The following is a 21,792-nucleotide window of genomic DNA, read 5'->3' as shown; positions in this document are numbered from 1 at the left end:
GCCAGCAGTTTCAGGTAGGATTTGATGTCACCCGTTCTGGCCCCTGGCACACATTTGACTATGGTCGCTGGTGTCTCTAGTGCCACATTTTTGACTATGGAGCTGCCAATTACCTTTTCCACTATGTTCTACGCTCCAACCAATCAGCTTCTGGTCCGCATTACTCTTCAGCCAATCATCCCTCAAGGCTTCGCTTTAAAAGACCTTCCGATGCAGAAACATCTGTTCTTCAGCTGAGCTTCGACCCTCCTCCACCCCATCTCCACCATCAGGCTTCAAGCTCCTTCTGACTCCCTGATCTCCTCAGGCCTCTACACCACCAGTATCAGGATCCTGGGGGGAAGGATCTCTAATTCTAACCGTAAGATGTTCATTCAAGCTGATGTCATTATTAGCATCCATGTCTTTCACCGGGGTCCGAGCGCCAAAAGAAAACAAACACCAGCTAATAAACATCTCTGTGTTTTTCTCATTTGTGAGTCTTTTCAGATTGAAATGTCATCTAGTCGTTGGACAATTTTGGCATAAAAATGCAATACATTTTAAAATAAAATTCTGTAATGTCCAATAGTCTTTGTTGCTACTTGCGGCTACATGAAGATGATGCCATGTTTTATTAATGATTTTTAAAAATGGACATGCATTGGTTTATTTATTTTTAAAAGCAACATACTTAACTTTTTTTACAGCAATAGATTTGACAATACTGATTTATTTTACAGCAGTGTGACAGAATGACAGGTAAAGAAAATCACAGTAAGCCTTACAGATCATATACAACATTCACTTGGATGCACAAAAATAAAAGACCTAAATGATTCAATACATTTTGACATACCATCTATCTAAGCTTGCTTCTACGACACAGTCCCAGAGGAGTTGCTTGAATACATTTGCATGTAATAAAGATTATTGGCAGGAAAGGACAAACATAGGTAGTCACTACGGTTTACAGGAAATCCTCTGAGATGGCAAGACTCAAAAGCTTAGTGGAAAACTGTCATCATTATGCTATTCATAGTCAGGTGCAGAGAATCCGATCTGGTACACAAGATATTTTTCACCAAATATGTAAAATGTGGTCTATGTTTCTAAAAATAAGCAAGACATTCCCTTAGTAGATGTTTTCTGAATTTCAGAACATTACTGTATGCTCTAAAAATCCTGCATAAAATGTAGATCCATCCATCCAGGATTATCATTGTGGGGCACAGCAGTCCATCACAGGGAAACACAGAAACACAGTGGCACACAGAACAACCATTCACTCACACATTCTTACCTAAGGGCAATTTAGAGTGAACAATTAATCTAACAGTTGTTTTTTGGACTGTGGGAAGAAGCCAGAGTGCCCCTAGAGAACTCATGCATACACAGGGAGAAACTGCAATCAGAAAAAACACAGGCTGGGATTCAAACCCAGGACATTCTTGCGACAAAGAAGTACAAACAGTGCAAACAACTATGCACTGTGCAGCCCTTATCACTAATGATGATACCTTTCCCAATATATAAGGTTTAGAGTACACTAACAGGTCTGCATTTGACCATGTCTTTCATAGGAGAATCAAGGAAAAATCTTGGTAAAACTGATTTCTACAAAGCTCAGCCTCTGTGGTTGGTCATGCTGCGGTACTTTAACTATTCGTGGATTTAAATGTTTTCTTTCACCTCTCTGACTAACATCCTCACTGTGTGTGGTGAGTTAATATGAGTACTTTTTCACAACTCCATCTTTTTGAGTTTGAATTATTGCTATGAGTGGGAAATAGATAGATCCTTGTGGTACTTTTTAAGTTTTAAAGAGCAACACACACTTGCTTTACTTGAATGGCATGTTCTCTTGTCTTTCCTATCTAGAAGAGTAACTGAGAGAAATGTCCCTCTATTTCAGATGACATTTATACCACAGGAAAACAGAAAGTCATGAATAACTAATATAAGATCCTAAACGTTGTGATCAACTTAAAAAAGTAAGCTATACATACAAGTTTCTTCAGTAATTTTTTTTTGTAAGACTTCCCAATATGTGCTGCACTGGTGAATTCATAAAAAAAATTATTTCTTAATGTTGATTTTTTGGAAGGAATGTCTATACTCATATTAAGGTTTGCATTTTTCACATTTTGTTCTGTGTGAGATTATATTACGGTAATAAAAACCTTTTAATCACAGCCTTGATTACCCTTCAGTTTTCTCTATGGCTTCACAAAGGTTTTGTAGGATAAGCATATCAACTCTATTGTTCCTTAGCAAACAGTGGTGAATGATGACAGCCCACAACACTGCTGCCCTTTTCAAATCATTCATTGTCTACAAATTTCGCAACAGATTTGTTGTTTTTGCCTGAAGTGTGGTTTTGTGAGATATGAAAAAGCAGCATATTCACCTTTCTAGACTGGAAGTCACCAAACAGTGACCTGGTTTAAAAATAAAGTCTCCTCACAAAGCAACACCTGGATTGAGATAGTAAACAATACCTGCCCACTGAAAACAATGATGCCTGTGAGACGTGCAAGGCGTATAAAATATTGAGGAGTGATCTGCAGATTTGCTGGGAAAGTTTCCTTAATGCCAGCTTCTGAGCTTTGCATGCTAAGCTAAATTAAAATGTAAGTTGTCTGTGCTTCAGTTTACTTCTCAGGTGTAGAATTATTAGACAAAATGTTGTAACAACCTGCCTTGTTAACAGCGCTGAACCACTGAGATATGGACTCCACTAGATTCCTGAAGGTGTGCTGTGGTATCTGGCACCAAGATGCTAACAGCAGACCCTTAGTGTTGTGTAAGTTGTGAGGTGGGGCCTCCGTGGATCCAACTTGTTTGTCCAGCACATCACACAGATACATAATTGGATTGAAATCTGAGAAATTCAGAGGCTAGGTCAGCACCTCAGTGTTGTCTGCAACAGTGCTTATGGTATGTGTAGAAAGATCATCGACTTTCATGACAGGACCCAAGATTTTTCTAGCAGAACAGTGTTCAAAGCATCACACTCCCTCCGCCAGCTTGATTTATTTGTATAGTGCATCCCTGTGCCATATGTTCCAGCAATTTTGGAGATGGTCTAGACCCAATTGTGGTGCTTGTTAAACTCACTTATATTCTTGTTGTACCAATTTTTCCTGCTTCTAACGCATCAATTTAGAGGACAAAATATTCACTTGCTGCCTAAATAACCCACCCACTAAAATGTGCTATGATAAAGAGATAATCGGTGTGATTCATTTCACCTATTATTGGTCATAATGTTATGCCTGAGGGGCATGAGAGTGCAATTGATGTCTTGATCTCCACCTCTCCCTTCTGTCAGTCCTGTCTTTGCCTCTACATTTATTCATCATAATTTAAAAACACAAAGCATATTTAAATTGCTAAGTGGACATATCCCGATGCATTAGCACACCTAATTCATGCGTTTTTATTGATAAAAATGTTGATTTCTAAAGGCTTTGAAAATCCAACATAGTTTATCTGTGGATACTTCCAGGAATTATGTAAAAAAATATGATATCACAACCTGCCCTATAACTTATGCTTTATACTGTTTGGTGCTACAGATATGAAACATGGCAGCAGTCTCACAAAACTGTTTCTAAACTGCCACAATTAAACTCAAGTTGTCTGCTTAAAAATGAATAACCGAGATAAATTGGCAAATGTCTAAAGGAGAAGCTACACATGCTTTGGGTAAATCACCAGCTAAGCCTAGCTTATCATCTTTTCTATTTTGATGTGTGGTAAATGTCAGCATTACTACCACTTAGTGACCCTGGATGGATACTTTTTAGAAATTCCTGCATACTTTAAACATATTATTGATTGGCCATATAGGTTTAAATAGATACACTGGGTAGTAAAGTTAAGTTCTTACTCTCTAAAGTTCAGAAATTTTAAAAAGGTTATATCAGATGTAGATGGAAATTTAAAAAACATAATTCAGAATTATTGTCTTTTGGTTTGATTCTTTCCCTCAGTTGAAAAATGCCTAGAAATAGCAGGCAGTCGTACACTACCAGAAAACTGCTGGGGTTTTCACTGCTAACTGAATTTGTTTTTCCCCTCTTCTTGACCCAAAAGAAAAAATATTAATCAGCAAACGGTAATTGCATTTTTCATCTACCTGACTCCCAACAAGGTGATATTTCATATTCATTGCAGGGGCACTGGAACTGTTTTGCTGCATAACTCAGGAGCATTTTGACAGGAGAGACTGACTGCAAAAGCAATGCAAAAGATGAAAGCTCAGGATGAATGAGTCAGGGAGGTTGTGTCCATCTATCAGATTATCATCGAACACAGATGCAGTCAGACCATGTCTCGGCTCTGGCATATCTGCACAGGTGTCTCATTAGTGTTTCTGGCAGTGTACCACACATCATTATTGCCAACTGATTAACTGCTGTCTATGCACTTTGTCCCTGCCTTTCAAATTTCATTCACCTGTTTCAATTTAGAGGACATGCAGAGTGCAAGCAAGTAATTTTGTGTCATTTTGTAGAAGAGGTGGTTTGCAGTTAAATGTACAGTGTATTACAATGCACAAACAAGGCTGAATATGGCAAAACATGGCTGACACAAAACTTCTGGCAAGTTATTTGTCATGCAAAAAAACATTAGGCTTGTTTGTTGTAGCTTTTAAAGTTGATTGAAGTCGCATTGAACAAACAGAATAGAAAGAAAAAAGAATACCTGAAATAGATTGATCAATGTGGTATAAACATTTATATGTAAAAAAAACTACAGACGTTATGAATAATTAAAAAACGGTATTCAAAAATGTCAATACCAAACTTCCAACCCAATTACCTTTTGTGTGTTCTTGCATTAATAAGAGAGATTGCTGTGGGGACAAAGGAGTTGGTTCTAATAAGAGGCAGCCTCAGTTTGGAGCAGAAGTACAGCCGATGGGTACAACAGCCTTGGAATTCCTTAACAATGACCTGCAGAGAGTCACTGGTCAGAGGAAAGTATGGATTTAAGTCATGGACTTGTCATACTATGACCCAATTTTTGATAAGTGGAAGGCGCCTGATAAATTGATGCATCAAATTTGGTATTTGCACAGATCCAGCTAGAATAAATTGGAACAGTTTTGATTGTTCTGACCAGTTGTTTACAGAATGCCTCTCAAAATCCAAATGTTGTTTTCTGGTCAAAGTTATCTACCTTGTGTCTAAATAACTCATAGGATAGAGTTAAGTACCTTCATAAATAGAACCAAATTTTTCTGTAAGTGATCTTGTACTGAACAAAATGGTAGTCAATGTTGTAAAACCTTAATGGAATATTTAGACCACCTGAAAAAGCATTTATCAAGAAGCCTGACTTTTCAACAAAATAAAAGCAATGACTTTACATTTTCAATACTGCTGTATATAAAATGTAATGCTGCTAATAAAGAAATTATATCATTAAATTGTTCAACTTGCAGAAAGTTATTCAATTTATGCACAGAATACGTATTTACATATGTCATAATTACAATAAAATAAAAAATAAATGGATTACAAATAATGTTATATTACATTTGATTATAAAATAATTCAATATGTCAATCATTTATTGTATCGGTTTAAATCTTTGGAGTGTGAAGAAGTGTGACTTTATCTGTTTTACACTCTTATTTTGAAGTAACAAAGGTAGTTCTTGATCTGCCCTATGTTAAAAAATTATTTCAAAATCCTACCTTAAGCTGGACTTCCATACCGCTGCATATTTTCAACACTATTGGTGGTTTACCCTTTGTATTGAGATGCATTTATGATGTAGTATGTAAAATCCTATTGAAACTTTCCCTTTTCCATTACAGACGGTTTTGTTTGTAGCGATATTTGTTTTAAATTTGCTTAAGCATAAAAAAACTGAATTGGATTCAATTATTAGTCACTCAAGCATGGTTTTTCAGAAAATAAATTCTATATCTGAAACAATGTTGACATGTTTGTGTGTTTCCCTGCGATGGACTGGCGACCTGTCCAGGGTGTACCCCGCCTCTCGCCCATAGACTGCTGGAGATAGGCACCAGCTTCCCCGCGACCCACTATGGAAGAAGCGGTAGAAAATGACTGACTGACTGACTGACAATGTTGACAAGTAACATAAGAACAAAATACTCTTCTAATATAAACGTTGTCATTATCAAACTCAGGTTTCTGTTATTACAAATTAAAGTCCAGCTAACAAGCTAACAACTGCATACTTTTTCTCTTATTGTCCTCTCATCAGTAACAAAGTATCTAACAAGCGCAGGAGAAACATTGTTCTAAGAGAAACCATCATTCCTCCATTCTGTGCTTATTGTTGGTCAACATTTGTTGGTGAACATTTATACAGAAATCAACTAGAGATTTAAGTCGATGTTACCATGAAAATATATATTTTTTAAATAAACAGAGGAGACATTATTTAAAATGAACCTGAGATATCCTGTAAAAACATTTCTTCTTAAGAAAAATAAATGACATTTAAAGCTTTTTTGCAGACTATAATTGGTATTAGCTAACAATCTTTGACCCCAATTAAATATTTAATGATTAATGGACAATATGCATTGGTTTCCAGTTTTTATTTATTATTGACATATTAGTAATCATATTATTGTTGTCAGCATTAGTATTTTTACTTAATAATATTCATTCTGGCACTATTGGATGTTAAATACAGGTACTTTCAAAAAAATTAGAACATCATGAAAAAGTTATTTTTTTTTGTCCCTCATTTCCGAAAGTTAGAGTTATATATTAGAATCATGCATTACACACAGAGTGGACTATTCCAAGCCTTTATTTCTTGTAATTTTCATTATTATGGCTTACAGATAATGAAAAACCCAAATTCTGTGTTTCAGAAAATTTGAATATTGTGAAAGGTTCAATATTGAAAACTCATGGTATCACACCCTAACCAGCTAATTAACTAAAACCTGCATATATGTTTCCTGAGTCTCTGCATGGATTCTCTGTCTGGGTCAGTAGGCTTTACAACCATGCTGACTAGACAGATGTCCAGGAGACAGTGACTGACAGCGTAAGCCACAAAAACTCACTGCTAAAGAAGCTGGTTGTTTACAGAGTGCTGTACCAAAGCATATTATTAGACGGTTGAGTGGAAGGAAAAAAGTGTGGTAGGAAAAGGTACACTAGCCAGGGATAACCACAACCTTGAGAGGATTGTAAAGAAAAATCCATTTGAAAATTTACATCAACAGCCACAAATGTCTTACAGAAACAGAACTGGACTGATGTTCAGTAGTCCAAAGTCCTATTTTCAGCTGAAACTAAAGTTTCCAAATCATTTAGGTCCCAGAATCTAAAGTGAAGAAGCACAGAATCCACTTTTCCTGAGATCTAATTTGAAGTTTCCACAGTCATTTATGATTTAGGGTTTCATGTTATCTGCTGCTGGTGTTGGTCCAATGGATTTTCTGAGGTCCACAGTCAACACCAGACCCAACAATGCAGATGACCAGAAGACCGCTTGTAAAGCAACCTGGGCTTCCATTACATCTCAGCAGAGCCACACACTGAATACCTGTGTGCCACTCGCATTGATGCAGTAATTCATGCAAGAAGAAGCCCAACCAAGCTTTGAATGCATAGAAATGCACATACTTTCAGAAGTCTGACATTTGTGTTTAAAATATCCTTTTTGGGTGATCTCATGTAATTTTCTGAGGCATTGAATTTTGGGTTTTCATTATGTGTCAGCCATTGTCTTCAAAATATTTCACCAAGTGTGTAATAAATCTATATAATTTATGTGTTTCACTTTCTGAAATGAGTGGGAAAAATGTTGAACTTTTTCATGAAATTCCTTTTTTTTTTTAGATGTACCTGTATGTAACGGTGATTTACAAGAAACCCCTTTGACTTTAATAGTGCTTTACGCAGATCCGATTTGTTCCGTGAGGTCAAACTGAGTTTGTGTACCCTGTGCTGCGCTCTGATTGGCTCTTCAGGTTTACAGTTGTACTGATGTTCAGGCGTTCAACATCTGGAAGAAAAGTGAGCTGTATTGGGCCCGGCTGTACTTCTATTTTCGATCCTTGAAGCCAATCGCAGCGGAGAGCGTTTTTGAAGGTGCTTTGTGATTGGTTGGAGCTGTTGTCAGAGTGAAGCGAAGAGGCGTGGCCTCTGTGGCTGCTGAAGTGTTGTGATTTCCAGTCAGACTGGCTCCAGTCCTGTCACAGCAGTGTGGGGCGCCTTTTCTCAGCCGTTGCGCTCTGGGAATACCAACTGTTTTCCGAAAAGAAATAGCTTCTACATTAACAGCCCTTCGTTTTCGTCTTCAGTGCGACTTACTTTCGTTTCTGCGACCTTATAGAAAGACTACAACGTACACTTTGCCACAGTGGAAGTACCGTGGAAACAATAAGGTGAGAGCTGCCTGGTTTTCTAGTTGGGGACTGAGCGATGCTGTCTCAGCTGAGCTGACTCTGTGGAAGACTCTGAGGATGCTCTAACTTTGCACAGAGGATTTGTTACTGCAGTATGTTGGATGCATTAAGTGCTAATAAACAACATAACCTTAAATTGTTGAACTCCCGCCAAGTTAAAGGCGCTGTTATTTTGTTGTATTTTCCCTGCTCTCCAGTCATTCTTTTGCACCCAGATCGAATTGCAGGATTTCTGTAAGCTTCTCCCAGCTAGGGTCGGGTAGACTTTTGCAATCCTCTTTAATAAATTTCTAAAAAAATGCATTTTAGTGTGTTCACTTAGACTTGATTTTTCATAGACCATCATGTTATTGCAGCAATAGTCTCTGCAAGTTATTGCCAGCATGTCTCAATGGGTAGCCTTTTGCCTGGGAGACTGTTTTAACCTAAACAACTGTGTATTTCCTCAAGAAAGCTTTGATAACTTGTGCAAAACACACACAGATATGACAGTAAAAAAAGGTGAGGTAAACATATCAGTCTGGCTGAACGCGATCATTGCGTAACTGTTTTATATTGTGTTGAAAGCGAACTCCCATCTCGCTTACATTTTGCCTCTTAAATCATGCAGTTTAGTCTCGATGCCAGAATCTCTAGGGGGAAGCGATGAGCTCATTGTTCTAATCTAACAGGTTTCTGCTGCTGCACACAGAGTTTAACAGCAGCCTGTGTTGGATCTCGCTAAAATGCACACAGAGATGTAAAATCTTGTTTTTATTATTGTTATTTTTTCATTGTTAAATTCCTCGAAGCCGCTGGTGGTTATTTATCTTGTAATAGATGCATCGCAGTTGCTCTCTGCAGAAATACGGGGCTTTGATTTGTCTGAGCCTGTTGTTCATTAGGTGTCTCATCTCCCGCAGTGGGTTTTTAGTTTCAGCTGAGGCTCAGAACAATTCAACAGTAAATACATTTCGCCCTTGCACAACTGGGACAAATTTCATTACTACTGTTTCTAATATTAATCTTCTTTTCTGACCCGAAAGCAGCCCTGTCCTCGCAAAAGTTTTCCAAGCATTTGAAAATCTGTTCAACTTTGCTCTAAATGAGCAGAAGATTGCAAATTCCAAATGCTCTTTATCTGGTCAGATGTTTAAGTGGTGTCCATGTGGTCAAATCTTGTGACTTTCTTTGGTTTAGCGCTGTCCCTATCCTCTCAGCTGCTGCAATGACTTTGCAGGATGGGGAGGGGGTGTTGGCACTCATGGCTTGCAGTTTTCTTACCAAACTTGTACAATGACTTTGCACTCTTTGCTGCTCTGAGAGTATTGCAGTGTGGTTTCAGGTTATTCTATTTGACATGTAGCTGGTGTGCTGACAAGTAGGAGTACTGCTTCCATGCAGGGCAAGTGGGATGCTCCTGTGTTGCCTGATTCTCAACCAGCAGGTCTGTCTGTGCTCCCACTTGCACTATGAATAGTGCAGACCCATCTACATTCAGCTCTCGTTTGTGGTGGTTGTCAACACCCGGTATTGGGCGATCCTGTTTGTTTCTCCTTCGCTTACACACATAATCATTGTAGAAAATATCTTTCTGCTGACCAATGAGTTGGTTATAAATGTGAGAAAGTGCCAAGTACCCAGTATTGCATTCATTCCTCATCACAGCTCAGAATTGCTTTCTCCTCATCCAGTTCTCATTCCCGGAGCCCTGATAGGTTTGTCGCTTAGTTTGCGTGGTTAATGATGCATTTAGCCCAGTGTGTAATTTTATTTCCGATTTCCATTTTATCATTTGCTTTTAGTTTGAAATGACGGACCCTATATGTGCGGATGGCATCCTCCTAATGGTCCTCAGGGTAATGATGGTTGAAATAGGCTTCTAACCAGAGGCTGAGAGCTCTGGCCCTTGGGGGACATTCAGTTTGACTATTTTCATTGTCAAGATGAAGTGTTCAGTAACCGTGTCTATGGATATAAGGGCAACACTCTCACTTATTTTGCAGCTTTGATCGGTTAAAAAGAAAAAAATAAGCATTATTTCAGAGGAATGGATAAAGACACTTAACATTTTCTCCCCAGGAGCACTTGAAGTTGCTTTATAGCTGCACTCATCCTCATTTCCCCTCCCATTCTGTGCTCAGGGGAACTTGAGGGTGTTGGAGGATAGATTTTAGGCTGTTGTCGTGCCACCTTAACAACAGTGATTTGTCTGAAGTGTTTCATATCTCCGACCACCATCCGCAACTGTTGATGTCTAAAGAATGGGTTGGTGCAATGCTGTGCTTCAGGAAGCAACAGTTAACTCAATCCCCTCCACCCCACCTCCTCATCCACAACATATGGGACTTTGTTTGGCCCTGCACCTGAGAGCGGCACTGGTCTGTGACACCTCATATTTCATTTTGATAATGGCTGGTTACCCGTGGCAACTGTGCTGCCAGGGAGAGTCTTGCTTCTTGAAGGGCATGAGAGGAAAGAGAGGAGGTGAGTGGGTTATGGTGATGTGCACTTTAAGGTTTTTTTTTTCCCTCTCTCAGCATCTCCACCCTTTCCTGGCTGGTTGTGTTGTAACCAGCGAAGGGTGTGGGACCCCTGGGGAGTGAATTATTACCTGTCAGCCCTGCAAGCTCCCTGTCATCCATAATCCCAGCCTGACACAGCACAGGCCAGTTCGAACTATCTGCTGAGACCACCGGGCCTCGGCCTCAAGGTCTGTTGAAGCCACAGCTGGGAAGAAATCCCATTAACATGTTGCATGAGGTGTAACAAATGCACAGTCTCATGCCTTATGCAGCATGGCATGTGGCTCTTCCATCATTGCTCTTACTGAATGTAGATTTGATATTTTTTCCAACTGGTCCTTCAACTGAGAGGAAACAACTTCTTTTTTTTGCCTGAATTTAAGTTTTTCATTTTGCTGAGCTGGCGCTCTGAATTTCCCAGGTATATCAGTGTGCCTGATTTTTAAAGTTCATTTATAGATTGGCTTTGACACACATGTAAAAGATGGTGCCAGGTGTGTTGCATCTGATTTCCTGTTGTTGATGCGGGCAGTGAATGAAGTACTGACAGTCATCCCTCCCATTGGTGCAATCCGAAGCCTTGGCAGAATTGTAATTACATTTGATTCCAAAAACAGGCGTGTAGCTTTATCCCTCCTGTGGTCCTGGTGTGGGTTCCTCCTGCACTGCAAATTACAGTCAAGCTGATGAGCGTGTAAATTACGGGAGGAAAGCTTCAGAGTTCAGTGAAAGGCTAGAGGGGTGAGATAGAAAAAGAGGAGGGACGTGGCGGACCACAAAATGGACAAGTGACAGCCCTCGGTCCGTCCATCCAGACTGGCTGTCTTTTTGTGGTTTCACCAGACTGTTCTTCTGAAACATTAACCCCTTGTCAAACATGAACTTGGGTTTTGCTTGCCAACCCACCAAGGCCACAAGCAGCGAGCAGAAACACTTTGTGACTGTTTGGTTATGGGCTTCATGGAGCACACTGGATAGACTCCAGCAATTAGAGGGGAGCATATAACCCAAAGCGCGCAAATTCAGCAGATTCCCCAAGATTTATATTTCTAAGACTGAGAGGGACTACTGGCCAGTAAAAGTATCTTTAAAAATTGAAAGCTACACAGCCATATGACTTTTCAAGGTTTTTGTTCTCCTTTGTCTTACATAAATGTTGAGACATGCATGGTTTTGCATGAATAAGTCTGGAGTTGGGGTAATACTACTAGGTAGCATTGAAACAATCCATCCATTTACTATTGCCACTTAATCCTTGCTGGGTCATTGGGGAGTTGTTGCCTATCTCCAGCAGTCACAGGACAACACAGAGACACACACAAACAACCATGCACACTCTCACACTTAATGGCAATTTAGAATGCCATATTAACAATGCCAAGTTAGTTTTATGAACAAAAAAAGGAAGGAAGGAAGTTGTAGTGTATGAAAAAAACACTCATGCAAACTCCACACAAGATCGTCTACAGCTAGGGTTCGAACCCAAGACCTTGAGTTCTGCGAGGCAACAGTGCTACAGCTTCACCTGGTGCAGGCTGTATTTAAAGAAGCACTACAAAAGAGCTCCTTGAAAGAAACTTATTTCTAAAAACTTAACACCGTGTAGCATAAATACAATCTTTTCAGTTTAGGATAATTAAGACATCACACCAGACTTAATTGCTACTGTAAAATACAAAGAAACACAGCTTTACCTCTATTTCAACTCTATCTGATGTTAGATCTTTGCTTAATGGTTTGCAGAAATGCGTCTTCGTTAATAACCTTGATCCACAAATTCCTGCTAATGATCTGTTCTGTAGATATGCTCTGTTAATTAAAATGCTTGTTGTAACCTGGTTGCGTATAACCAGCCGGTTTGTTCTTTATCAAAGGTTATTCACAATATAGCAAGTTAAATCACTGTTGTCCCCTTTAGCTGTTCTTAGCAATGAAATTTATAGAGTGATCTGGCTAATATTGAAATCACAGCTGGGTGGTCCGTACAGCTGAAGAAAATCTGGTAAAAGTTGTTGTTTAAGACATTTTTTGTGCAGCTTTAGATGTTTGAATAACTTCAAGTTGCATCAATCCATATTTGGGGGCATTTGTTCATTTTGGTAGGCTTGCTAAACATTCCAACAATGTTTTGTTTAAATGTCAGCTTGTTTTCTTAAAATTAACGAACAATAAAAAACTAGGCTAGTCTTCCCATCTAAATGCCATTTACAGTGCCAGGAAAATGTATTCAGACCTCTTGAGATTTTTCACATTTTGCCACATTACAATCACAAATTATTATGTATTTTACGTGGATTTTATGTTACAGACCAAACACAAAATAGCACAGGACATGTAACAAAAGGTGAAAATGTTAAAGGAAAATAAATACCTGTGCAAGACACTGGGGCATATATTTTTAATTACTTGTAAATAAACATTTCACGTTGTGAATGTTTCAAGTTCACTTTCTCAGGACAAACCCTACACTTTAGTCCTTTTTCTTTTGCCTTTGTTCTTCATGCTATTTTCATCCTATGTGCTTCATTTGTGAATTTTCTTTTATGTAAGCACTGTATAAAAAAAAAGTATATTTCTAACAACTTTTTTTTTACAGCATATTAGTTTCAGAGCATCATGCTTTTTTTAGTGCTCATTTCCATCCCTATTGCTGAGTGTTTTCTGCGCTTCATTTCACTGAGATTGGCTCTCAATCAAACAGTGTGGGCGGCACAGTAACGATCGTTTTTCTTGGATTTTCAATTTGTGAAGTTTTCTTTTTTGCTAGTGAAGTTATTTTCTTTGCCAGTTCAGCTACTGTGGCTATCACAACTTTGTGCTAACAGCCCAGTTACTTTCCGGCTCCCCCACTAACAAACTGCTGTTTTTTCTGGAGAAAATGTAACCATCCATCTTTGTGCCAGAGCGTATTTCTCAGGACAGACCTACCAGACTCCAGCAGCCTTTCACCACCTCTGTATTTGGTGCATGCTCTTTGAATGAACATTTGGCATAGTTTTTTTGTTTGTTATTGCTGGGTTGCACTGTGATTTGGAACATGTAAATATAGTTGGTGATGTACCAATCATCCTGACATTGCTCATAAATGGTAAATTTACTGAATTGAAACAATTAATTGGAATAATCATGATTATGTGATTATTGAAATAATCGTCAACTAATTTAGTGATTAAATAAACATTAACTGGAGTATACAGACTCAACAAGCCATTTGCTGAAAGAACAACCCACTTAGAACAGTAACTAAGCCAAAATTGTGCAAACAATATATACATTTTGCATGCTAACCCTCACTCCTCAAGTGGAATAGTTTTAGCTTCATCTGGTTCAAATACTGTAAAAAATCTGAAATTAAGCATCTTTTGATATCCGATTATTAATTGGTTAAAATAAAAATTGTCAGGTCAATTGCCAAAAAAACATAAAACAAACAAAAAAAAAAACCTGGATTAATCAATTAGCAAAATAGTCATTAGTCACAGCACTAATTGCATCTGATTGGCAGATGAAATACTGAAAAATCATTTTTGTCCCTGTTTATTAAATAAGTGAAAGCTAGGGGTGTAACACTACACAAAAGTCACGCGTTAGTTCAGTGCATACTTTGGTTTAAAAGTCACGGTTCAGTACGATTTCAGTTCGCTTCAATTAAGAGACACAGATAAAAAGTGGCCACCATAGAACTGACTGGAGAAAAACGTTATTAAAGGATAAGCAGGTATAGGCACTGGATGGATGGATGGATGTTTGGATGGATGGATGGATGGATGGAATGGTTGGATGGATGGATGGTTGGATGGATGGATGGATTATAAAACAATAAAACCACTTGAAAAGGGTCAATTTTGTTTAGCATTTTTAACAAGACTGTTAAGCACTTTGAAATTGTTTTAATATTTAGGAAATCCTGTGTACAAGATGTATTTGAATGCACCATAAAAGCCCACCTGTTGGGGAAATCCACTGTGGCCAGAGGGACTCCACACGACGGTACCATTGTGTTGTTGCATCTCATGCTGTCCAGCGTTTTGGACTGGTTCAATGCTGCAGGCTGCTGGACTAATTTTTGTCCAGCATCAGTGATGTTTACATTCAGCTTCATATTATTACAGGTGAGTTATTCAGCAGAGAGAGAACATGCCTTATTGCTGTTAAAAAATGCTTATGCTGACAGAGTTTTGGTTCAAACCACCTTTTTTTCTCCACTGTAGCTGTATGAGAAACCCTAATGTTCTCAAATAGCAGGTTTTAGTGATAGCTGGAAGTCCTCTCTTTTGTTTTGGTGTCACTTTTTAAAGTTGCGCTACATCGCACACATAGTTCCGCTCATAAACATTCTGCATGTGTTAAGACATAAAACAATGCTGTATGTGTTTGGTACATGTTTGTACTGAATCAACAGGGCTGAACTGGATAGTTTTGGTTAGAATCCATATACTGTTTCACTCCCAAGAAAACTGACCTAGTTTTAAATTCAGAACTTGTTTCTCTATGTTTGTTTCTGTGGCATATTCTTTTCACTTTGAACATCAGAACCTTTCAATCTTTAATTCAAATTTATCAACACATATTTAAAAATATTAGAAGTTGACCAAAGTGTTCTGCAAATACAATATCCATGATTCTGCAACTAAAATGACACAAAAAGAGAATAAAATTATATAAAATAGCAGTAATTAAATAGAATTAAACAGAGGATATGGTACAACTGAAATTTAAAGTTGTCACAATTAGGTTTGGTTTAAATGCCAAAGAACAAAAATTAGTTTTAAGGGGTTTGAAAGCATTAATCCTGTAGGTTACAGCTGCAGCAAAAATCTGATCTCCTCTGTTCTTTTGTCTGCTGTTTTGTCAACTGCTTCTATGTTCCAGGAGCATTAAATACACCAATCAGGAAATAATGACAAATAAAATTAGAGCTGTTACCTTTTATTTTATTTTCATTGTCAGCTTTTTTAATGCCTGAAATGTCAAAACATTAGGGCAGAAACTCAGTGATGTCTTTTAGTCATACAGCTGCAAAAAGCAATACCGTTTCTTTCCTTCTCTTCCTTGGATGAATGCTGCCTGCTTCAGTTTTATTCAGCTGATGATACAAAACAATCAGTTTTAAGGAGAATGTTTGGACTTTTTCTGCATTTTGTGCCCACTCAGTAGAAACAAAAGTAACACTGCATTCAGCCCTTGATTAACCCCTTTAAGAAGAACTTGATTAATAAGCAGTGTAAACATAATTAAAGCCCAATAATAACTGATAATTAACATTTAATGTGTTCAGTTTGGAAACATGTTCATTGTAGATGTATAGTTTTAACCACAGAGGGAAGATTTATTTTGAAGTCATTCCTTAATAAATAAATGAAAAAATAATCATCATTCTCTTAAGTACCTTTAATTATTGGTAATTGCAATGGAAACAAGGCTTTTTGAAACAATTAGTGTTATTTTGCTGGTGGAAATAGTTTATGAGTAAAAAAAGGCTTAAGAAATTAACCTCGTTATTTTGAAATTTATCATATTATCAAAATGGCTTTTGATAAATAGTATACAGATTTATGGTAATAGTTTGAAAGACTCATTTGTTGTTGCAGAACAGAACGAGGTCCTAGTGCCACTTCAAAATGTAACAATATCTTGTTTTTAAGTTTCTCTTTTCTGGTTTGTCTAAAACATTTAGGTTTAATTTGCAAGGCAGGGCAGGTCTGTAAAAGTAATTCTGGCTTGTGGTCATGTATTATTGTTGATTAACGCAAATGGGGATTTTTACAGCCCTGAAAGGTGAAATGAAGCAGGAAATTAAAAACGTAAGAGAAGCACTTCTTTTATTTTGTCATATTTATTCAAAGCCGCTTGGTTCACCTGGTAAGATCCCATTATATCCCACCCCTGCTGCTCCACATTTACCTTTAATATTTTCTAATATCTTTAATTTAAGTGTGCATACATTTCCCCCCCCCTGCCTAGAGAGTTTTCACGTTTCTCTAAAATTAAATGGGCTGTTCTGTTAGCAGTGTAACATGACGCCTGTATTTGATCTCCAAATTATCCAGACAGGCAGAAACCTAATTGTTGTATATTAATACTTTGATCCTTTCGCTCCTTCTTCACATTTTAAGGTTAAAAGTCAAACTTTGGAAGTTTTTAGTTAATTCTTTACTCGGGAAATTCAGAAAGAATATTCAACCCCTTGTGTTTCATCTGATTAATTTCATTATACTGGGGCAGATTTTTCTGAGAGCAAACCTTAGATTGGCTTTTTGATTTTACCTAGAACATGTTGAATTCAGAAATGGAATCTAATATGTGCATATAAGAAGTGGTTTACCTGTGCCTGTGCTTTTGGGTTGATGCGGGTTGTTGTTGTTTTCTTTCCTTCAATTGGCACTTAAGCTTGCACGCTATTTTTGGTGTACATATTAGTGGTCACCATATGTGCGGTGAATATTTGGCTTGGACACCGACTGAGATAAGTCTACTCGCCTACAAATGGCACAGTCATTTTCCTCCATTTCCCAGAACTACAGGCTGTTTTCCATCAAACTGAGGCTATTTTTAAAGCGGTCTTTAGTGGGGTTATCGGGGGCGTGGGGTGGGGGGTTCAGTTAATGTTAAAGAAACCCAAACCGGGCAGTGGTCCAATTTGAGTAAAACATACCACCCCCTCCTTCTCTTCTCTGGTAGCATGAACCCCTACCATTCCAGTAATATATATGTATGTGTGTGTGTGTGTGTGTGTGTGTGTGTCGGTTTATTAACCAAGTGTTGACTCACCCCTGCAGCTATGCGTGTGGATGTGTGTTTGGAGTTAAAATTAGCTCCTCATATTGCACCAGGAGAGTTTTTTTGAACTGTTCTGCACCGAGGGAAAGAAACAAAACCAACATTTTTAAAGTAGCACTTAAATAAATAGAAAACATTCTGCTTACAGTAAAGACTTTTTGACCGCAACTAAAACTTTTGCAATTTCTCAAACTTCAGCTCACCGGACAATACACAAGATTTTAATGTTCTATCTGAGAATGCTCTATCTTTTCTATTTTTGTAACAGAGTGATGGATTCATATCTTGTACACTGTTTTTTTTTTCCAACCTGTAATCTGTGTAGAACAATTCAGTCCAGGTTTGACTTTTCTAGGTGCTTCCTTTTTAAGTAGTTTTAAAGGTTGTGCAAGGGTCGAAAATAAAAGTTAAATTGGTCTGTTTTGAAGGAAAAATGGGAGTTTTATAGTTTATGAACAGTGTGTGTTTATATATCAAGTACGAGTAGTGCATATGTTGTGGTTTACCCTGTTGACTTTGTCTAAGGTTGTCTTATCGCTAAATAAGCATTGAAACCACTCATTTTTCGGGCGCTTCCTAAATACTTGAATTGTTTCACAATTATAACAATGTAATCTTTTTTTTATTTGTCTTTGCAGTTGTATTTTCCAGTGAAATTTGTCCTCTACATTTAAGAGGGATGCAGGGATCCCATAAGAATGCTATGGGAGCAGTGGGTAGCAGCATAAGGGGCTAACGGTCTTGCTCAGAGAGCCAAAGAATCATCCTGTGGGATTCTAACCGGGTGCTTGCAGCCACTCCCACTTACTACCACTAGTCAGCATAGAGTTTGAGTTCAGGGTCCTGTGTGGTTTAGAGTTTGAGCTGGAACTGATTAAATGAAGTCCACATACATTGTCTTTTTTGTACAGAACAATAAAGGTTTTTGCTATTTTTATCAATACAAAGTAAGTGTGGGTAAGTGTGACTTGTGTTAGCAGGTTGATCAGTCAAGTAGAGCCCAACATTGGCTGCTTATAAGATTAGCTGCTTCCAGCTGTGCTTTTTAAAATTGTAACAACTTAATAAGAGTGATGGGTGGCACTCCTTTAGTTTCCACATCTGACTTTTTGTATTTGTCAGGATTGAAAATTATTCTAAACAGCCTATTTGACTTTTCTTGTTAGCAAAGTACTGTAGCTACTTTTATTCAGCTACTATGTAGCAACATGTGGGGGAGGGGGATTGCTGCATTACTCTATGCTTCAAACTGCTGGAGAAAACTGTGATCAGCCCTATTCTTTCTCTTCCATCTTTTTTTAAAGGACTATAAACAGAGGGAGGGTTTAGCTTAAACGTTTATTTAACTTTGTAAAATCTTGTTTTACCTTTAACCCAAAACCTGCTAGTGCCTCCGTCTAGGAACCATTATACGTTCACACAGGTGGGGCCTTTTTAAAACTAACTTTTCTTTGTCAGAGAAAGATGTGCTAGCTGCATCTGGATAGTGCTTTTACTGTATGGAATGACCTTCACCTCGGTGAGAAACATTGGACCATTTTATTGTTACAATATCTTGCATCACCTCTTTTATAAACAACTATTGCTGTCATAGAATAAATATAATAATATAAACTGCCATTTGCCAAGCCAACATCACAGTAAGAAAAATAGAAAAGTGATAAATCAATGCAATGCCTAATGCCTAATATTAGGTAATGGATTAATAAAAATGAATCTAAAGTTCACATGTACTACGCTATGATTGCTTGGCATTGCAAATCTTGTTCTGAAACAGATTTTCAAACTGTAAGTAATTGTTGTTTTCATGAATTTTTGTGTTGTTGTGAATGTGATTTTGTAAAATAATGGAAAACAATGTTTCTGAAGGTTTGATAAAAGCTGACAATGACAATGGTCAAATTGGTTTTCATAGAACTGAATTGGAGTCAAACTGGGAAGTGCCAAACATTTGAGCAGGTTCAGAGTAATTGCAGATAGATAATTCAGTATAAGTGTCTGTCTTTGTGTTCCTGAAGTGATGTGGATGGCTGCTTCATGCAACAAAACATGATTATTAATTTACTGTGAGGGTGGAAACCGGTTTTCAGAAAGAGAAGATGCATAAACACAACAAAACGCATCCTGTTAAATCACACAAGATGACTGCATTCTCAGGGTGTGGATCAATTTTTCTTGTTTTTTTCTTCTTTTTGATCTTTCCCTCCTTATTGCCTCCTACATTCTCCCCATTTCCTTAATCTGTCCCTGAGGGGAGGTTGCTGGTGATTGACAGCATGAATACCATACGTGTATAAACAAAAACCCAGACCAGACTATTGCTTTAATGTCACAAGTGAATGACAGAAGAATGTGACAAGAAGAAGGGTGAAAACACACATTTACACTCAGGCCATGTCTGAGGCTGACAGTGGCCCTCTAGTGAAACTTTGTGCATTAGTGTTGGCCTGTAGCTTCAGGTACCAGGAGAATGAAATGTCACAAAGTCCAGTTCAAAGGCTTGGACACAAAGGTAGTTTGCATGGGTTTACAGGTTTCGGAGGCTAATTTAAAAAAGATCTTCTGCATGACAGAGATGCATGCATTGTTTTACGTTTTCACAAAAGTGTACTCAAAACTATACAGACTCTTTATAGTGTAGTGTATTTGTTTGCATAACTGCTATTCTAAAGCCCAACTTGACATGTCGTTTTTAGCTGCAAAGATCACTTTTTAAAATGTTCTCATGTTCCACTTTTTCTTAACTGTAGTTCTACATCAAGATTTATTTTGATGTGCTCTAGGTGTGACAACAGCATCCTGACAGCTTACTGCACAATAAAACCCTGATCCAGCTAGATGCCATGGCATTGTTTACTTTTTCTCCTTGTGTGATTTCTGTCTTCAGGTCTCTAAAGTTCTGCCTCATCGAAACTCACAAAACGTGTTCTTTTTTGTTAGGACGATTTGTTTTATCATGCTTTTACAGTTTGACCATAAGTCTTGAACGTTCTGTACCAGTGTTATCTTGAAAATATGAAATTCTTATAAGCTCACTTTGTTGCTCTCTCATTCTTCTTAATTCAGTCCTTTGTTTTGCAGGCATGACTGAAATCTGTAAACCGCCATCTCTGTTCTCAGCTCACCATGGTCTCTGACCGATCTAATTTTCCATGTGGACTAGGATATAGAGATCCACTCATGGAGCTGCATTTTAGCTGGCAGAGTGCACTCAGATATGTTCCAAGTGCTGCGGGATTGTCCACATCGTGCACTGTGTGACACGGATTACAACAATTTAGATATTTGCACACACACGCACACACGCACGCACACACACACACACACACACTGAGTTTTATAAAGATGGCTTTACAGAAACTATAAAAACTGAGGATTTCTGTATAACCATAAAGATCATAAAGGTGTTAGAACATTTTTGTTATGTTGCATTTATGTCTGGTTGATTTAGTTATTTATTTGCCTACCACACAATAAATTGTAAATAATGGTTTGCACTTTAGGTCTGAATTATATGTTTGAAGTGCCAATACAGCATGACCTAAATAAAAAAATAAAAGTAAGCACATATTATGTAAGCATTTACAAACACAAAAGCCTGAGTATTCAGAATGCCAAATATGACTGTTATTTTAAAATTATTAGTATGTATTCTTTGGGAATTTACTGTGTTTAAACATAATTCATTCAGATAATTATATTGTCTGCAACCTTGATTAAAAATGGGATGAAGTAAAGCTGATCCAGGCTGTGGCAAAAAGTTGGCTCATTAACACACTTAGGCACAGCGCTAGACAGTCAAACAGGAGGAAAGACAGGAAAATGTATCAGAAGGGCAACGTTTTTCAAACCTCCGAGTGCATTTCACTTTTCAGTAAAATAAAGACCGTATTGGCTGCTGCAGCTTGTTGTCTGCCTGTGTCATGTGACCGGTCCTGTGCCTCCCGCTGTCTAGTAGAGAGCAGCTGAAACACCAGTGAATAAACTGTATAATGTATAAAGCAAGCTGCATAGTTTATGACAAATAACTTTTTCTGTAACTTTGTTGTAACTATTAACTGAAAACACATTGAAATATATTAGGAGCCAAATTATGAACCAGTTATTAAT

General features: G+C 37.8%; 1 protein-coding gene across 5 annotated transcripts in view; it reads left to right on the top strand.

The window, feature by feature from the left end:
• sema6e (sema domain, transmembrane domain (TM), and cytoplasmic domain, (semaphorin) 6E) overlaps positions 1-21,792 on the top strand; it is a 260,656-nt gene that overhangs the window by 26,319 nt on the left and 212,545 nt on the right. For 4 of the 5 annotated variants that reach the window (XM_047360697.1, XM_047360693.1, XM_047360699.1 and 1 more), the window contains exon 1: positions 8,189-8,377. The exons of the other annotated variant lie outside the window; for it this stretch is intronic. The gene's annotated coding sequence lies outside the window, so the exon portion shown is untranslated. Of the gene's footprint in view, positions 1-8,188; positions 8,378-21,792 lie in introns of those variants that run through there. 5 annotated transcript variants of the gene reach the window in all.

This window comes from Girardinichthys multiradiatus, chromosome 3 (genome assembly GCF_021462225.1).
Source record: "Girardinichthys multiradiatus isolate DD_20200921_A chromosome 3, DD_fGirMul_XY1, whole genome shotgun sequence".
Lineage (NCBI taxonomy): Eukaryota > Metazoa > Chordata > Actinopteri > Cyprinodontiformes > Goodeidae > Girardinichthys > Girardinichthys multiradiatus.
This window is presented reverse-complemented; position numbering and strand designations above follow the sequence as displayed.